The sequence below is a fragment of the Cricetulus griseus genome, chromosome 6 (genome assembly GCF_003668045.3).
Source record: "Cricetulus griseus strain 17A/GY chromosome 6, alternate assembly CriGri-PICRH-1.0, whole genome shotgun sequence".
In the NCBI taxonomy this organism is placed as follows: domain Eukaryota; kingdom Metazoa; phylum Chordata; class Mammalia; order Rodentia; family Cricetidae; genus Cricetulus; species Cricetulus griseus.
In genome coordinates, this window is record NC_048599.1 from 93,884,213 (window position 1) to 93,902,804 (window position 18,592).

The window sequence follows — 18,592 nt, forward strand, 5'->3', positions numbered from 1 at the left end:
TTTCAAGCAAATTTGCTGTTAATATCGATCCTACATGAAGAGCTTTTCTGATAGCTTGAATGCTATATGGGTTTAGTCAAAAAGTAGATTTTTTTCAAAATTGTCAGAGTGTGTGGCAAGAAGTATGCAGGAAGAGGGAGAGGGAATCTGATGCAGAATAATCCTTTTGTACACTGTAAAGATTTGTCACACAAATAGGTTTAATATAAAGCTGACTGGCCAGTATCTAAGCAGAAAGTATAGGTGGGACAACCAAACTATGGATGCTGGGATGAGGACAAGCAGAGACAGAGAGGACACCAGCAGATGCAGAGGAAGCAGGATGTGTAGAAAATGAGGTAACTAGCCATGAGTCATGTGGCAGAGCAGTGATAAGCAATATTGGTTAATTTAAATTTAAGAGTTAGCAAGTAAACAGCCTAAGCTATCAGCCAAACATTTACAATTGATATTAACTTTCTGAGTGGTTATTTTGGGATAGCTTCTGGCACTGGAAAACTCTGCCTATACTGGTCTTTACTTCCTTCCACTTTACTGGAACAGTTGTGACTCTCATTAGATAGTAACCCAGAACCCTCTCCACCACTGCTGGAAGAAGGAATAGCCTGCTGCATTTGGCCAAGAAAAAAATATTCTGATCATTTGGTAAGATGTTTTTAAGAAGGCCTGTATATAGCATGGAAAGAAAGGATGCTCTCAGCCTTCTAAAACAGATCTAATTTTAAAAATGTAACTTATTTTTCTTCATCTGAGACTTGCACATATACAGAATTTGTTGACATATAATAAAGCATAGTTAAAAATCATACAGCTTGGAAATGGCACTTTGACAAAGGAAGAAAAAAAGAAAGAAAAGTGAGTCCCAGAAAGGAAATGCCTGTGGGAATGACTTCTAGAAATGAAACTATTAGACCATCTCCAGAAGTGACATTTCCACACATGAACAATGAGTTAGAGAAGAGGAAATGGAGCAGCAGTCCATGAAGAGGCTGATTATAAAATTGGGGAAATTTGTCATCTATAATTGGTGTGTAGAAGAGAAAGTATGCCTTATATGCTCAACTCATATCAAATGCTCTAAAAGCTAATATAATGGCTTATATAGCTGCAGACACCACAAAAGTAATATTGCAGCATTGTACAAAAGTAAAAAATCAGAATCATAAGAAATGCCTGCCACAAAGAGTTACCAAGCCAGATTGCTCATCTCTCAAAGCCACACTCACTCAACAATCACCGTTCTGTGCTAAATTCTAGCCCCCACTAAAGCACAAATGTGCTGACAGTTCCACATGTTCTAATTGATATTCTTTCTAAATATTTTAAGCACTTCATATGTCAAATTTATGTGGTGAATGTAGCTTTAGATATCTTTAATTATGTTTCTCTGAATTAGTGTTGTGCTTGAGTTTAATGGTCAGAATATCATCCTGCAGTTGTTGGTGTTTTAGTGTACTAGCTAAAGGAGGGGAAGAGGATAGAAGGCAAAAGCTTCTGTGCCCAACTTTTATGGTGAATAACATTGCTTTCCTACAAGCACCTGACCATTTTCTTTGTGAACTAAGAGTGTGAATAGCTGGGTGTTGGTGGCCTTTAATCCCAGCAGTTGGGAAGCAGAGGCAGGTGGATCTCTGTGAGTTCGAGGCCAGCCTGGTCTCCAGAGCAAGTGCCAGGATAGGCTCCAAAGCTACACAGAGAAACCCTGTCTCAAAAAACAACAAAAAAATCAAAAAAAAAAGAGTGTGAATAAACTGCTAGACACCAACTTCATACAAGCTGGGAAGATAGGCTAAGAATTTTCTATTATAATACCAAAAGGGAGGGGGATGTTTTCTGTGATTAAACTTTGTCTTGTATTGCCTGTCCCAATGTGTAGACTCTGTTATTATTCTTTTAACCCAGTTCTAGTAAGAAATCTGCTGAATCTGTTTAGTGACAGCCATTCACTTGTGTAGGGAAAAATCCTGATTAGAAGTACTACTGACCACCCCTGCTTGGGCATGGTCAGAGTTACATAACAAGGGTTTAAGAAGGAGGGAGGCTTGCACAAGGCTCTCTTTCACCTGGCTGAGCTGACTAGGAAGCATTTTCTGGGTCTGTTCTGCTCATTTGCAAGCCTTGGTCACTGGCTCCCTTGCATGAGTACATTTTGCCAATAAACTACCGTTTATCAACCTATCTCTGACCCTACTTTGTAAACATCTATATAACTGTGTTGTGTAACCAAATTTCTTACTCCTCATATTTGACACACCTTTAGCAAAAGAATCTGTGAAGTCAGTTTATCCAGAATTCCCTTCACCTCTGATGTTTGCTCTTTGTAAATTTTGCATATATTTGACACAACCCACTCCTTAACATCAACCTTTATTTATTTTGCTGGATTCAGGGTTTCTCCTGATGTCTCTACCCACCATAGAACCCATATGTAGTATCACCTTCTCACCTTGGCTGAAATCTGACTTGCTATTCTTTAACAAAGAAGAACCATTTTAACAAGTGTATCTAATTTTTAAATTCATAGCAAAGTCTATATTCTGAATAATCAGACATCATAGCCTTACTTGATTGTACTAGAGTGAAGAAAAGGAAGCATTCTGTCAGACTACTCAGTTGTTTTGTTTTGTTTTTTCTGAAAATAGATTCTTCTCTCATACATTCATCCTGATCACAGTCTCTCCACCCTCCACTCCTCTGGGCTGCCCTCATCTCCCTCCTCCCCACACCCTCCACCTCCCTTCAGTAAAAAGCAGATCCTCAAGCGACAACAACCAAATAAGACAAAACAAAAACAATAAGACTGAGCAAAAGCCCTTGTATCAAAGCTGGGCAAAAGACACTTTCTATATTCCTGTCACAGCTACATTGGTACAGTCTTTTTTTCGAGACTACTATACATAGTGAACAAACTAGCTTCTTATTTTAAATAGCTAGTCTCCATTGAAAGTAAAACATTTTTTAAATGTACACACACACACACACACACACACACACACACACACACAAACATATGGTGCAGTAAATTCCATAAAAGCCACACTGCTTGGCTTAGAAAGAGTAGGTAATTTCAATATCCTACTATCTCTGATGGAAAAGTCTCTGTAAAAGAAATAAACAGAGAACATTAAAATGAAATGGCATTGCACGTATACCAAGGTTAAACCAAGAAGGAATAAACAAGTTAAAGAGACCCATAACAAATAAAGAGATTAAAATAGTAATATAAAATTTTCTGACTTAAAAAAAAGTCCAGGTCAGATGGATTGAAGAATTTTACCAATATTTCAAAGAACTATAGCCATTACTACTTAAATTATTCTAAAAAGGAGAAAAAGAAACTATTTTGATGAGATTTTCTACAAAGCCAGACTTATTTGAACACCAAAACCTATTGACAAAGCCACAACCAAGAAATAGAAATGTAGGCCAATATTGCCATGAACAAAGTTGCAAAAATGCTCAGCAAAATACTTACTATAAACATTTACATGTATTTAAAAGTTCATCCACCCTGATTGAGCTGCCTTTATTGATAAGATTCAGAAGTGTTTCAACAAGCATACATTAATAAATGTAATGAAGCACACAACTGTACTTAAAGTTAAAAAATCACATGATCATCTCAATAGACGTAAATAATGCCTTTTACAAAAATCCAACATCCTTCCTAATAAATGTCCTAGAGAGACTAGGACTGATGTGAACATTTGTCAACATAACTAAGGCTATATATGACAAAAAACATCATCCTTAATGGAGAAAAAGGAAAAGCACTCTCATTAAAGTCAAGAAGAAGACATGGCAGTTCACTATCTCTGTTTTTCAACATTGTCTTTGTAATAGAACAAGAGACTAGAGCAATAAAAGAAGAGGAAGAAATTAAAGGAATACAAATAGGAAAAGAAGTTGAACAATCTCTATTTGTAGATGATATATTGTTATAATAAAAGATTTCAGAATTCTACCAGGAAATTTTGGGAAAAAACCAACACTTTTAGAAATGTTGCAAGACACATAAATACATTGTCTAAATCAGTAGCCTTTGTCTATATCAATAACAAACACAATAAAAAATATATCATGGAAACACTAATTCACAATAGATCCAAACAAACAAAACAAAAACATGTAGGAATAAAACTAACAAAGGATGGTGGAACTCTACAAAGGAAAACTTCAATAATTCTCTGAAGAAAGAAATTAAGGTTGACATCAAAAGGTTGAAAGACCCCACCCCCACTCACAGAGAAGGACAATTAGTATTTTTAAAACTAACTTCTAAACAAAAACAATTTACATATTCAATGAAATCTAAACCAAAACCATGTGGCATTTTTCCACTGAAATAGACAAAATAATCCAAAAGTTGATAGGGAAGCAAAACGACCCCAAATAGCAAAACAATCCTGAACAAAAACAACAATATCAAAGTATTATTGTACCAGATTTCAAGTTTTATTGCAGACCTAGAGTAATAAAAACAGCATTGTGCTTACACATAAATAGGCATATACATCAATAGAATAGAGTAGAGGACTCAGTGTAAGTCATTTGATTTAGATAAAGATTCTAAAATAACCACTAGAGGAATGATAATGAGAAAATTGGGTGCTTAGAAATTAGACCTCACTGAAAGGCTTCAAACTGCTATATGAAAACACAGACAGCACCTACCAGGTGAAGATAAAGTTCTCAAAAGTAGAAATAAAAGTGGTTAAAAAATACCTTAAAGGGTGTTCAACATCCTTAGCAATCAGGAAAAAGGAAGTTAAAACTAGTTTAAGAATTCATCTTAAGTAAATCAACCTGGCTAGGCTTAAAAAATAACTGACAACAAATTCTGGTGAGGACATGAAAAGGGAAACCCTCATTCACAGCTCCTGAGTCCTCAAGCTGTTTAAGCCACTATGAAAGTTGGTGTAGAGAGACCTCAAAAGGTAAAAAAATAGATCTACCACATGACCCAGCTATGACTCTTCTTGGCATATATTCAAAAGTAGTAAACATCTCCCTCAAAGACAACATAAGCAATTGCCATTTTCTTTGATTTCCTCATACAACATGATGAAAGTTAGACACCACAAACTTGGGTCACAAGTCTTAGAGAAACTTAACTGTTACTAACAAAAATCTTACCTCCCTGAGGACTGGATGTCATAATATCATAAGATGTTATTCAATCTGGCAGTAGAGAAAAGTTATCAAGAGTCCTATCAAGTAAACCACAACAATGATGATCCCAGGAAATGCAATAGTGGGTAGTATATCTTGGGGATAACCAATAGTTCTCTAAATGAACTTAATATCCACTGAGTGAAAAAGAACTCATACTAGGTAGGGTAAACCTAGCCAATAACTGCAGCTAAAGAAGCCATAGACCCTAAAACAGAACCTAATATTTCCACTCTCTTAAGTTAATATAGACCTCAATTATTCTAAATGATTTTCCTCCTACTCATAGGTAAATGGGGTTCTCCCCATCATTGGTATACCAGACTGTGTTGACTCCCCAAGGGCGGCCTTACTCACTCTGTTGAGTAGATGGGGAGTGGGATATGGGGAAAGTGGGGACAGGAGGAGAGGGGGGAGAAACTAGATTTGGTATGTAAAAAAATAAGAAAAATTAAAAACATACCTGCACAAGACCAGATGACATGCCAGCATGGACAGAAAATTTTCTCACAAGTCTCTACCCTAGATGAAAAGCTACAGGTAGTCAATGGCTGTTGAAGGAGGGAGAATATTTTTCCTTCAGAGATGAGAACCCTGATAGGGAGATTCCTGCAGTGTTTTATTCCTTTGAGATTATGTAATGTCACTTAATAGTCTATTAGGATAACATTAAGTGATAAAAAAGGACAGAATGCAGGCAAAAAGACACATGAGTTTCAATAGTTCTTTGCTCTCCTTTTGCTAGAGGTTCTTACTTTCCAGCCTGGTCCCACAGCGGCCTCAACCCCAAATAAACACACAGAGAAGTTATATTAACTATTAAACTGTTGGCCAATATCTAGGGCTTCTTATTGGCTAACTTTGTCTTAATTATTAACCAATTTCTATAAATCTATATATTTCTACATGGCCTTGTCTTACCAGAGAGTGCCTGGTGTGTTCCTCTGTGGTGTCCCCATAGCGAACTCTACCTACCTTTCCCCTAATTCTCCTCATCTCTTAGTCCCACATATCTTTCTGTTTCTATCAGCAATTGGCCAGTGATTTATTCATCAACCAATAAAAGAAACACATATACAGGAGGACATCCCCCATTATCTCCTAATTGCAACTTCTTCATGACTTACTTCCTTTTTGTGGTAGATAAGTACATAAAAATATAACTGAAAATGAAAGAGTAAAACCCTAAGCAAAACACTATGGCTACAGAATGGGTGTTCCAGCTGTGTAGAAGTTAACTGTGATGTATGTATAGGATTTGGTACTGGGCAGGTATTTGTTTGAGTGGCTAACTTAATCTAGCTGTGCAATGTTTTTGTTTTGTTAGTTCATTTCAATACAGTAATTTTTGTTTAAAATATAATAATGTACTTTAAAATATTTCTCAATTCTTTAAAAATTTCACACAATGTATTTTGAGCATGCTTACCTCCAACTCCCCCTCTCAACTCCTCTCAGATCCAGTTAACCTCACTGGCTCACCTAAGGAGACACCTAAGTTTGTGTCTCCCCTTCTATTTAATAACCTATCAATTCCAATCTGCCCATATACTTCTGGTATGGCCACTCCTGAGAGAAAATTAACTTCCCCTCCTCCAGAAAGCGACTGTTCATAGTCCCTCAGTTATGGATGGGAGCTGATGAATTTTTCCTCCATGCTAGAATGCTGACTGGCTTGATATTGTTTAGGTATTATACGGGCGGCCACAGCTCCTGTGAGTTCTGTCATATCTAGAATATGTCATTTTGCTCTGGTCCACCCTCGTTTTGAGCTATATAAACTCTCTATTCCTTTTCCTACAACAGTTCCTGAGGCTTGGGTAGGGATATCACAGAAACGTGTCCTTGTGCCTGAGCATTCCAAAGTCACCTATCCTCTGCACTTTGACTATTTGGCAGTTTCTGCATTAATAACCACCCACTGTAGCATAAAGAAACTTCTCTGATGAAGTCTGAGAGCTCCACTAATCTAAAATTTTAGAGGATAGTTTGATACTGTATGTCCCTGTATCAAAATTACAATAGTATGTTTACCCTGGGGAGCCTGTGAAATCCCATTCCCAGGTTCTTACCCAGTTTTTCAATACCAGGCACATGTTTCTTTCCATGGATGGAGCAGGCCTTAAATCCAATCAGAAGGCAACTGAATACTCCCATAACGTTCATGCCACTGTAAAACCCATGAGCTTAGCTTTCAGTGGTGATTTTTATTACAGTATTCAGCATTCATGGCTGGGTAAGACTGTTGATAACTTTCTCCCCATAGGACCCTGTGTAGTCCCCTCCATTTCTGTGAGAGCCATCAAACAGAGTGGAGGCTTCCTACTCAGTGCCAACTTGGTATCTCCATATTCTGTGACCAAAGTGTGTGGTATCTTCATCATGGGGATTTTACCAACAAGTTCTGATAAGCAATCGGGAGCAATGGTAATAGCCTATATTATACTGCTGTGAGGATATCCAGAACACCTCTGACCAAAAACTTGTTTGCTTGAATGGCTAGCTTACTCTTGAGGAGATATCACACACTTGGCACTGGGCTTTTAATTCAGTAAACTATGATTTCTGAGATAAATATGTGCCCCCATGTATGGTAATTCCTATTAAAATTATTCAAGTATTATTTGAAGCTTAAAATAGTAGGCTTCTGTGTTATATTTTTAAATACCCTTCATGTTAGTTACACTTAACCTTGTGTTCTGTCCTACCCTTCCCTTTACATCTTAAATACCCTTTCCCGTTATTGCCCTCTTAGCCTTCATGTCAAGCAGGTTTTATTATCCTCTCTTCCCTAAAGATCTTTCTTCCTGCCTTCACGAATGTGCTTTTAAATGATACTCTGTTTCAAAAGGAAAACCTATATGCATCCCCCAAAACTAAGAGAAGGAAGGAAATCACAGAGTTCCTAAAGCAAAACTTCTGTGCGAAATGTAACAGATTAAAAACCAAACCTAGTTCCTTCTTTAGTGTAGCCTACCCAATAGTCTTCATTGCCATGGGAGAGTCTGATTCAGAGACCTGAACTGTTTGTGAAAGGAGGAGCAGACTTAGGGGAACTAGTGGGCTGGAAACAGGACCTCCACTGACATTTAAGATTAAAACTCTCTGGACATTCAATTTTCCCAAAATACTTGAAGCGTTTCATTAATCAATATAGCTTCCTGGCCTGAAAGCAAAGCATTGATATGTAATTCCATTTGGGAAAACTAACCTAGGTCAGAACCCAGAACTCCCTATTCCTCCAAAACACAGAAAATCAAACACTGCTTCTGTTTCCTCGCTGCCTTGTTGGCAAGAACAAATGCTTGGTATTCTTGGCATTGATAAGCAATCTGAATAAGAGAATTCTATTGTCAAGCATATGCCAGAGGACTGTGGAATCTAATAAAAGCCAACTTGCACCTAATATGTGTGATGTGTGACCTGTTTCATAGGATTTTTGCACACACACACACACACACACACACACACACACACACACACACACACACATACACACAGTTTCAGTGCATAAAACTTAGGAAACTGACCCTTTCTTTTATATTCTTGGATATTAATTTGTTAAATAAGCAATGGATTTGCTTCTAAAAATGGTTTAATTAACTCCATAAAAGAATTTGCCTCCCAATATATTTTAATATGTACCTGATTAATTGCATTGCTTGAGCAAAAGTTCGGTAAACAAAAAACACATGGTGTTTGCCTTTATTAAAATATAATTACTTTGAACACTGAGCTCCCTAGCCATACAGCACAAGGGGAAGGCACTTGGAGCCCACATAGACTTTGTATGAGTCACCTGAGCATTATTCTTCATATCCTATAGGTTTAATGAGCACATTTGTTAATGATAAGAAAACTCAGAGTGAATGCTAAGTAACAAAAAACAATGTTAGTAGCAAGAAATAAATATTGATTTTATTGTTATATTGATTTTATTTTTTAATCCCCTCCACAGTTCCTAGTGGTAGAACCAATGCTCAAAGTTCATAGTGCAGTCACTTACTGGGACCCCAGAAAGAAACAAGAGCTGCTGGAGAGTCAATGTAACTGCTTTCCCACTTGAACCTACTTTCTCTTCCTATTGCTTGGTATAAATAAAACTCTATTTTTCTAAAGTGACATTTCCACCAATAATGCATTAGCTCAAATTTCATTGTCCCTTTTCTTATCCTGAAAACTGTCAAAGCATTTGAAAGTAGATTAAAAAGTTTATAAAAATGGAAAGCGAGAGCTATAAAGTAAACAATTAGGAATTTGATCACATGAATAGCACTGGAAAGTATGAATATAGGTCATGGACTCATTGAAGATGCTATGAAGGACAGATATTCTCTGAAAGCAGATGTGGCTTTTCCAGACAATATTTCTGGCTACAACTCAAATATCAACAATATTTCTCAGACTAATTATCTGTATAAGTGGTGATTGTTCTCCAATTAGAGAAACTTGGTTATCATTACCAAAATTACTCCAAAGGGGCTTTTAAAAATGTGAGATATCAAATAAACTTATGCTTTGTGCAATTTCAATTTCCTTCCTCTTTACTGATGAGAGACAAGGGAGCAATAAGACTTCAAATTGTGTATTTACTACAATTACCACCAACAATACCAACCTGATTGGTTTCTGAGAAACATTCATTTCCTCTTGTCTGTGCCTTCTGTCCTGGCTCATTTTGATAATGAACAAAAGATTCCTTAAATCCAAATAAAGTGTTTTGATAATCACAGACTAGTGCCTATAGCACCCTTTAAATGCTGAATTTCACCATAAGCAATCTTTTCTTATTTATGCAAGCAATTTTATTGCTTTTCTTAGACGTGGTGTGAAAGTATAGCAAATGAGTGTCTGCCCTTCAAATACACAGTTCAGCAATAAGGCAAAGACACTATTAGAGGAAGCCCCATCTATCTTTAAAAGTGCCATCATTTTTTAAAATTGTTCCTCATATCCTACATGGAAAACCACTATCATTAATTTTGACCAAACATCTCTCTCATTTATATCAATAAATCCCTGACAAGCTGAAAAACTTTTTCTACCTTTATTGTCTGACAAAGACAACCTACTGTGAGAAATAACGATGCTCATAAATGGAAAGCAAGGAGGCAATAACAGCTTCACTTACAGATCATTAAACAAGAAACCTGCTCAGAGAGAAGACCTCTGTAAGGCTCTGGATGAGGCAAGTAGATTCCAAATGGGTAAATTAAGAGAAGTATTTCACCATGCCCGTGAGAAAGTCTGAAGGAAAGCCTCATCAGTAACAATGATCTATGATGTTCACCAGCTATCAAGTTGCTATGTGGTTGAAATCTGCCCTTGGAAATTTCTGAATGTTTTCATTAGATTATAAAATACTTGTTAAAGTTACTATGCCATTAGTGGAGCATTGTTTTTAATAAATTAATTTCTGATGGGCAAAATTAGCCACGGACATGTTTTACATCCACATACATTCTTCCTTCAAAAAAAAAAAAAACATAACTAAAGCAAGAAAAAGTAACACTTCTCAAAATCTATTACTACCATTTCTGATCCCATCATATTCAAATAAATGTATTTTTCCTAAAATAACACAGAAGTGTTGTCAAATCAATCACTAAGTTCTTCATCTCTTCCCTGACTCTCTCACTCAGAGTATCTTTTTAGGCAGATGTCACATTTTTAGTTACTTTTCTTGACTTTGCCCCAAATCTTGTCCTTTCTACAGCCTTTCCTACCTTTGTAAATGACAAACTCATAATACTCATGCTCACTGTAGATAAATTCTGCCTCTTCCACACTTTAAAAGGGCATCAGATACAACAAATATTGCATCAGATATCCAGTATATATTATTATTTCCAGGTAGGCAAACATTGTTGGCCCTGTAATTTTGTTCTTTGCTACTTATCACAATGCAACCCTTATCGTTAGAAGGTATTACGGAAGGAAACATCATCCCTAGCAGGGGTGTGAGCATCCCCCAAAGCTCTCAATGATTAAGCAACTTTTGAAGCACCCCATGGCAGTAAGCCCATCACACCTTCCTATAGACCAGCAGTTTTCAACCTAAAGATCTTGACCTCTTTCACAGGGGATCAATATCAGATATCCTGGATAGCAGATATTTACATTATGATATGTAACAATAGCAAAATTGCAGTAAAGAAGTAACCAAGGATATACTTTTATGGTTAGGTGGTCATCACAACATGACAAACTTACTTAAGTGTCTCAGCACTAGGAAGGTTGAGAACCACTGCTATAGACTGATCCCCCCACCAAGTAATCTAAATGTCCTTGACAATGTGTTAAAGCACAGAACTCTGGGAGGTAGGACAACCTCCCTTGACATTCCATACTGCACACTGTCAACAAGGTGTTGAGCCAGCCATCTCAGCTGGCTTCTCAGCATCCTATGTTTGTACTCTACTCCAGATCAAATTTAGTAGTTCAGTCTAGGGTGAGAATGGAAGAGGCATCTGTAGCTTTGTCTTAGCCTCAGAAGTAATGCTTGGCCCTAAGACACTGCTTCAACAAGGTAGAAGGAAGGAACAGACTCCTGACATTTTTCCTCTGACTTTCCACATGTGCAGGATGACATGTGACAACTCTCCCTCCACACATCACACGTTATAATAATAAATAGAATAACCAATTGAGTATATGTTGAGGATCCGTATTTATTCAATGTCAGTTTCTCCAAACTGTTTATCTGTCCATCCTTTTGATAACATGAGCAATTCATATTATACATTTCTCAAAACTGTTTGGTTATTCACTGTCCTTTTCATTTCCATATACTTTATTCTCATCTTGGCCATTTGCACAGAAAGCTTCCTGAAAGTGTGAGTAAAATTGATTTGATTCTATACATTATTTGAAATTGTGATAACTGAACAATATTGATTCTTCAAATTTGTTAACATAGTGTATATTTCTCCAATTATTTAGGTGACATTAATTTCTTCTCATCAGTGATTTTAAGTTTCCAATGTCCAACCAATTCAAATATTGCATACCATTAAATTCATAAATTTCTGTCATGTTATAAATAGCATTTTATTTGATCTTCAAAGGGTAATAATACATATAGAGGAATTGGATTGATTTCATGCTGATTTTATAGTCTGGAACTTTATCAAAATATTAGTTCTGATAATTATCTGGGGTGTTTTTAAGGATTTCTGAGGCATATAATGAAGTGCAAGGATAGTTCTGCCTTTCTGTCCTGGTCTGTAAATGGTGCAACTTACTTATTCTTCTTTCCCCTGATGATGATTTCAGTGTATTCCTGCATAAAGAGTGCTGGGGAATCATGAGAAACTTTTGTAATAAATCTTGAACTTGTCTGATATTTGCTGTGTTTTGCTTATACACTGGGTCAAATCTGACAAGTGTCTTTTGACATTCAAGTTGATCATATGAATTTTCTTCCCAGTGCTAGAGAGACGGCTCAGCAATTCAGGGTGTACTGCCCTTGCAGAAGATCCAGATTCACTTCTTAGCACTTACATCAAGCCATTCATAACCACACGTTACTCCAACACCAGGAGATACCATGCTGTCTGGCCACTAAGGGCACCTGCATTCACATGCATGTATGTGTGCTCACACACACACACACACACACACACACACACACACACACACACACACACACACAATTAAAATTAATTAATATTTTTCTTCTTTGCTTTATTAATATGGTAAACTATACCCCTTGATTTATAACTAAGAAGCTAAAACAGCTTTATTCTTCTGGAATAAGCCTTCCTTGGACCTAAAATGCTATTGTTTGTAGATGATATTGACTTCAACTGACCGATACACTAAATATTTTTGTGCCTGTGTTCACAGCATACATGTACTATTTATTTGTTTATTTCTTTAGCTTGATTTTCTTTTAAAGTTTATGTTCAGTTTGGATACCAGAATTGTGCCTCATTAAATAAATTGAAACATGTCCTTTCTTTCACTGTTTTTTGAATTTTTGTAATATTTATTGCTCTCAGGTCTTTTAAAATATTTAATATGAATAGGAAGCAAATCTGTCAGGACCAGCGTTTTTCTTTGTCCATTTTGTTGATGACTGTATTGGATTGCTTATTGTCAGACTAGATGATTGTTCCCAAATAAAGCTGGAAATACACCATTGCAAGTCTCTTAGTGTAATTAAACAGGCAATATAGGAAATGCATGAGCTACAGAAGTGTGGATAAAGTAATCATTATTCACCTAATGGACATGTTAGACTGTATGGGTGAATACTTCCTTGAGAGGCAGAGTCTGCTGTGACTCTTTCTTCGAACCATCATATCACCTGCCCATCAACCACTACCCAGGGCTATCACCAGCCACAAAGCCGCGGTGGTGGTGGGGGACCCAAGAAAAGGTACAGCTATTGGTCCAGGGTTGACTGTTTTAGAACAGGCAAAGGCTTCTGGGCAAGAATCAGATACCATTCTCCTCCCAACTTGCTCCTGGGTGTCCTATCTCATAGGCAGTCATACATTCCTTGACTTCCTAAGTTCTGCCTCTCCCCATGCTAATATCACTCTCCCTGTCACCTATCCTCAGACCTCCCAGAATGTCTATTTTCTGCTTGTGCCACATTTTATAAATTCCTTTCCTAAAGTCATTATTTTATTCCTATTGTTTCAGTGTATTTATTTTCTGACATAATTCTAATTCACACATTAATACATGGAAGTGTATTTTAATTCCTTCTGTTGTATAATGTAATTAAACTTTTGTACCTTATCACATTTGCCAGTTGGCTTTCCATGGATCCTGACCAGCTTTGGCCCTTCAGTCACCATTTCAGTAGTGACTACTATAGATGCTGCTAGTGTTGACTACAAAATAACTCAGGTCTTATTTTTTATTTTTTATTTGTTTTGTTTCATTTTTTGAGACAGGATTTCTCTGTGTAGATTTAGAGCTTGTCCTGGAACTTGCTCTGTAGACAAGACCAGCCAAACTCAACAGAGATCCACCTGCCTTTGCATCCCCAGTCCTGGGATTAAAGGCATGTGCCATTACCACCTGGCCAACTCAGAGACCTTGAACTGCTCAAGTCAACATTTTAACTTACAGTTCATATGGTCTTTATCTCTTTCTAGCAACTTAGAAACCATCCAACAGGAGAGCTAAGGCAGACATACAATGTACATCTACATGAGCAGATGTCCTGGAGTTCCACCTACATTTTGTGTACAAGAAGAAGGAGCCAGCACATGGGCCTCAGTTTGTCAATTCAACTCTGAAATAGATACGAAAAGCCCAAAATTAACTGTTCCTTGAGAGTTTAATATTATTAGGACACAGACTAAAAAGACAAGCTTTGCCCTGCTTTTCTGCTTATATTCTTCTATTGGCTAGGTTTTTCTGTTTTGTTTGGGTTTGGTATGACTATTTTCAGTTTTGACACATGACCTTGTTCTATAGTCAAAGCCAGCCTGCAGCCCACAGTTAACCTGCTGGGATAACAGGTGTGCAGCAGCACACACAGCCTCTTGTACCAGAAGTCACCTCATACTACTTTCAACCTCATTTAACCATTTTGGTTTTTCACTGTTGTTTCTACTAGTGTTTTTGTGTAGACAACATATATTTGTATTTGTTTTTGATCATTATTCAAGTTTGGGGGTATCTAATTGTGCAAAAAGTACTAGATGATTGATGGTACAATTCTTTGAATAAGCTATATTATGAATATGGAATGTAAATGAGTATTGAATAGACTTTTGTATTTACTAATATTAAACCTACAGTTAAGTCATTGTTAGTAAGTAGTTAGCAGAAATAGACTGAAAATCAAAAAACAAGTATAAATAGTAAATAAACACAGAGGTAATGCATGAAAGACAAGAGTAATGATTTTATTTTTGCTACTATATGTGTCAATAAAAAATGACCTAAATATTTTCAACTAATTAGCAACTTAGAGTAGTAAAACTCAGCTTGTGTTTTTAATACCAGATAAAAATCACCCCTTTTTTCTTTTCTACACATTGAATATATTGTATTGGGTTGTTGTCTTCATATTTAAAGCTTTACAGTAACAGAGTAGTGAAGGTGGCTTTAAGAGTAATAGTATACTCTAGGCACAGATTTAAATGCCTTAATAAAAACATCAGTTTTCCAAAACCAAAAACTAATAACAGCCATACATGCATAATGTAATGCTTGTGTCACCAGTAATAAAACATCATACCTTGAGCTTTACATTCTCCGCTGAAATAGGAAAAAAAATCATTCTTTCCATACTATAGGAATTTATAAATAGAAAACTATGCACATTAGAAATGCAGTTTTACAATTATAAATTATCACACAAATATAAAATCTTGTAGAACTGAGTTCTCAGTCATCTGTTCTCACTGATGTTTTCCCAATATATTTTATGATGATATTAGTACATAAAACTATTTCTTCTTGGCATAGTTGAAGTTCAATATAATATTATAATATCCATATCTAAATAGTAAAATAGCCATTAGAAAAAAAGAGGCCTATGAGGGTAATCAATTAGTAGATATAGGGCTCACCACTTAAATAGTGTGTATTTGTGAAAGAAGAACTACAGAGAGTAACCACACATTGAAATTTCACCTCAAAATTCCAATCACATAATAAAAAAACACATCCTTAATGTACAAAGTGATTTTGGAGAATATATGAACAAATCATTAAACAACTAACTAAATGAATGAATGTGTACCAAAGACATACAAAGTCATAGACATCACAATACACTTTTTTTCAACTATCCCTAAATGTTCTAGGAGCCAAAGCAACATGGTACTGCCATAAAGACAGACAGATCAATAGGACAGCAAGCAGAAACTAGAAATTAATCCACACTCCTATAACCAGTTGATGTTTGGCCAATAGCAAACCATATCTTAAAACTAGGAAAACAGAGCTCTCTCTTTCACTGTCCAACAATAACCTCAAAGGCTTTCAAAGACCTAATGTAAAATGAGAAACTATAAAGTTACTGCAAAGCAAAATAAGACAACCACTTCAAGACACAGGTGTATACAATGAGTCTATTTCTACAAGGGTCACCAAAGGTAGAGGCAACAAAAGCAAACTATTTTATCAGAGGAATAATGTCCAAATATCATAATAAATGAAAGATATTTGTGGTGAATTGAATAAAAATGTCCCTCATAGGCTCATATGTTTATGAATTAGCCCTTTAAAACTCTAATTAAATCCTCAGTTAAATGCTTTCTTTTAAAAAAGCTTCCATGGTCATGGCATCTCTTCACAGAAATAGAATAGTGATTAAGACACTGCTAAACACCAAAGAAGTGAATAATCCAATTTCAAGCATCTAAAGAATTAGGCAGGCATTTCTGAGAAGGAAACACACAGTGGCCAACAGAAAAAATAAAATATATACATTCTCATTAATAATCAGGAAAATGAATGTTGAAACCAAAATGAAATATCATTTCACCCCAGAAGATACCACCCAAAAAAAGGACAATGAATTCAGGCCAGAGAGTGGAGAATTAGCAGCTATTAGAAATTGGATAGGAATATGAGCCATAACATACATAATGGAAAACAATAAGAAAAATTCTCAACAATACTGAATTAACAAAGATCTAGCAATTCCACTATAAATCATTATCCACTTTGGAAATCAGTAAGACAGTTTCTCAGAAAAATGGGAGTCAGTCTACCTCAAGATCCAGGAATTCCTCTCTTGGGCATATACACAAAGAACTCACATTCATAAAACAAGGACAGCATTGTTTGTAATAACCAGAACCTGGAAGCAACCTACATGCCCCTCAACTGAAGAATGGATAGAGAAAATGTGGTACATTTCCACAATGAAGTATTACTCAGCAGAAAAAAAATGGAATCTTGAAATTTACAGGCAAATAGATGGAACTAGAAGAAACCATCCTGAGTGAGGTAACCCAGTAACAAAAATACAAACATGGTATGTACTCACTCATATATGGATTTCAGACATAGAGCAAAGGATTGCCAGACTAACACTGCCAGAGGAGCTAGAAAACAAGGAGTACCCCCAAGAGAAGAATGCATCGTCCCCAAAGAAGAAGGGGAGGGGACAAGAACCCCTGAGCAAACTGGGAGCATGGGTGGACAGAAGGGGAAGTGGGAAGGGGAGAGGGCAAGAAGGGGAGGAGAACAGGAGGACTGAGACAAGGGACAATAGAGGAAAGTAAGAAAGGAGATGCCTTGATAGAGGTAGCTGATACTGGTTTGGAGAGAGGTCTGGCACAGGGGAAATGTTAGGGGATACACAGGGATGACCCCAACTAAGAATCTAGGCAGTGGTGGAGAGGCTGCCTCTGATGTCCTTCCCCTATAAGGAGATTGATGACTACCTTGGTTACTATTCCTAGAGCCTTCACCCAGTAGGTGATAGAAGCAGAAACAGGCACCCACAGCTAAACACTAGTCCATACTCCTAGAATCCAGTTGCAGACAGGGAGGAGCCAAGAAAGTGCTGGAGAAACCCGCAGAAACAGTTGACCTGACATAGTGAGAGCATGGAGACCCTAGTCATAAAGCTGGGGAACCAGCATTGGACTGAACCCAGCCCTCTGAATGTGGGTGCCAGCTAGGAGGCCAAGGCCATCTATGGGACCTCTAACAGTAGAGCCAGTGATTATCCCTAGAGCACAAATGGACTTTGGGAGCCCATTCCCTATGGAAGGATACTATTGGAGCCCAGATACTGGAGGGAGGGCCTGGGCCCAAATGATGTGAGAGAGTTTAATGATCCCCTGTGGAGGGCCTCTCTATCCCTGGGGGGTGGTTTGGGAGGTCAGTGGGGAGCATGGGAGGGGATGATGGGAGGGTGAGGGAATTCAAAAAAGAAATAGTTATTATGCTAAAAAGAAACTTATACTAAATATTATTGCAGTATTGTTCGTAAGAGCTGAAATATGGAGTAAACCCAAGTGCCCACCTATGGATAAGAAAATACAAAACTATGCATATGTATTTATGATTATTATTGACAAAAATGAAAGAACTTACATTTGCAAGAACATAAATAGGATTGGAGAACATTAAACTAAATGAAATCAAACAATGACAAAACCATGTGTTTTTACTTCTTTGTGGAAACTCATACATTGTCAACATTTTTTAAATTACCTTCTTAGTTGTTACTCCAACAAGCATTGTGCCACCATTGCCTTAGCATATCCTTCAGGCAGTAGTACATCATTGGAGTCAAAGGTCTTGTGGCTGAATTGGCATTTACATTTCTCTTTTAAGACTGTGCAGAGTACCTTCCTGTATCAAAACACTGGAACATAGGGGTGAAGCCTCTATGTGGGTACTGGCTCAACATCTCCACTTCAATGAGTTGTGTGGATGCGGTCTTAGCAGTGGGGCCTTGCTGCCAGTTTATAGACAGCAATCTGTA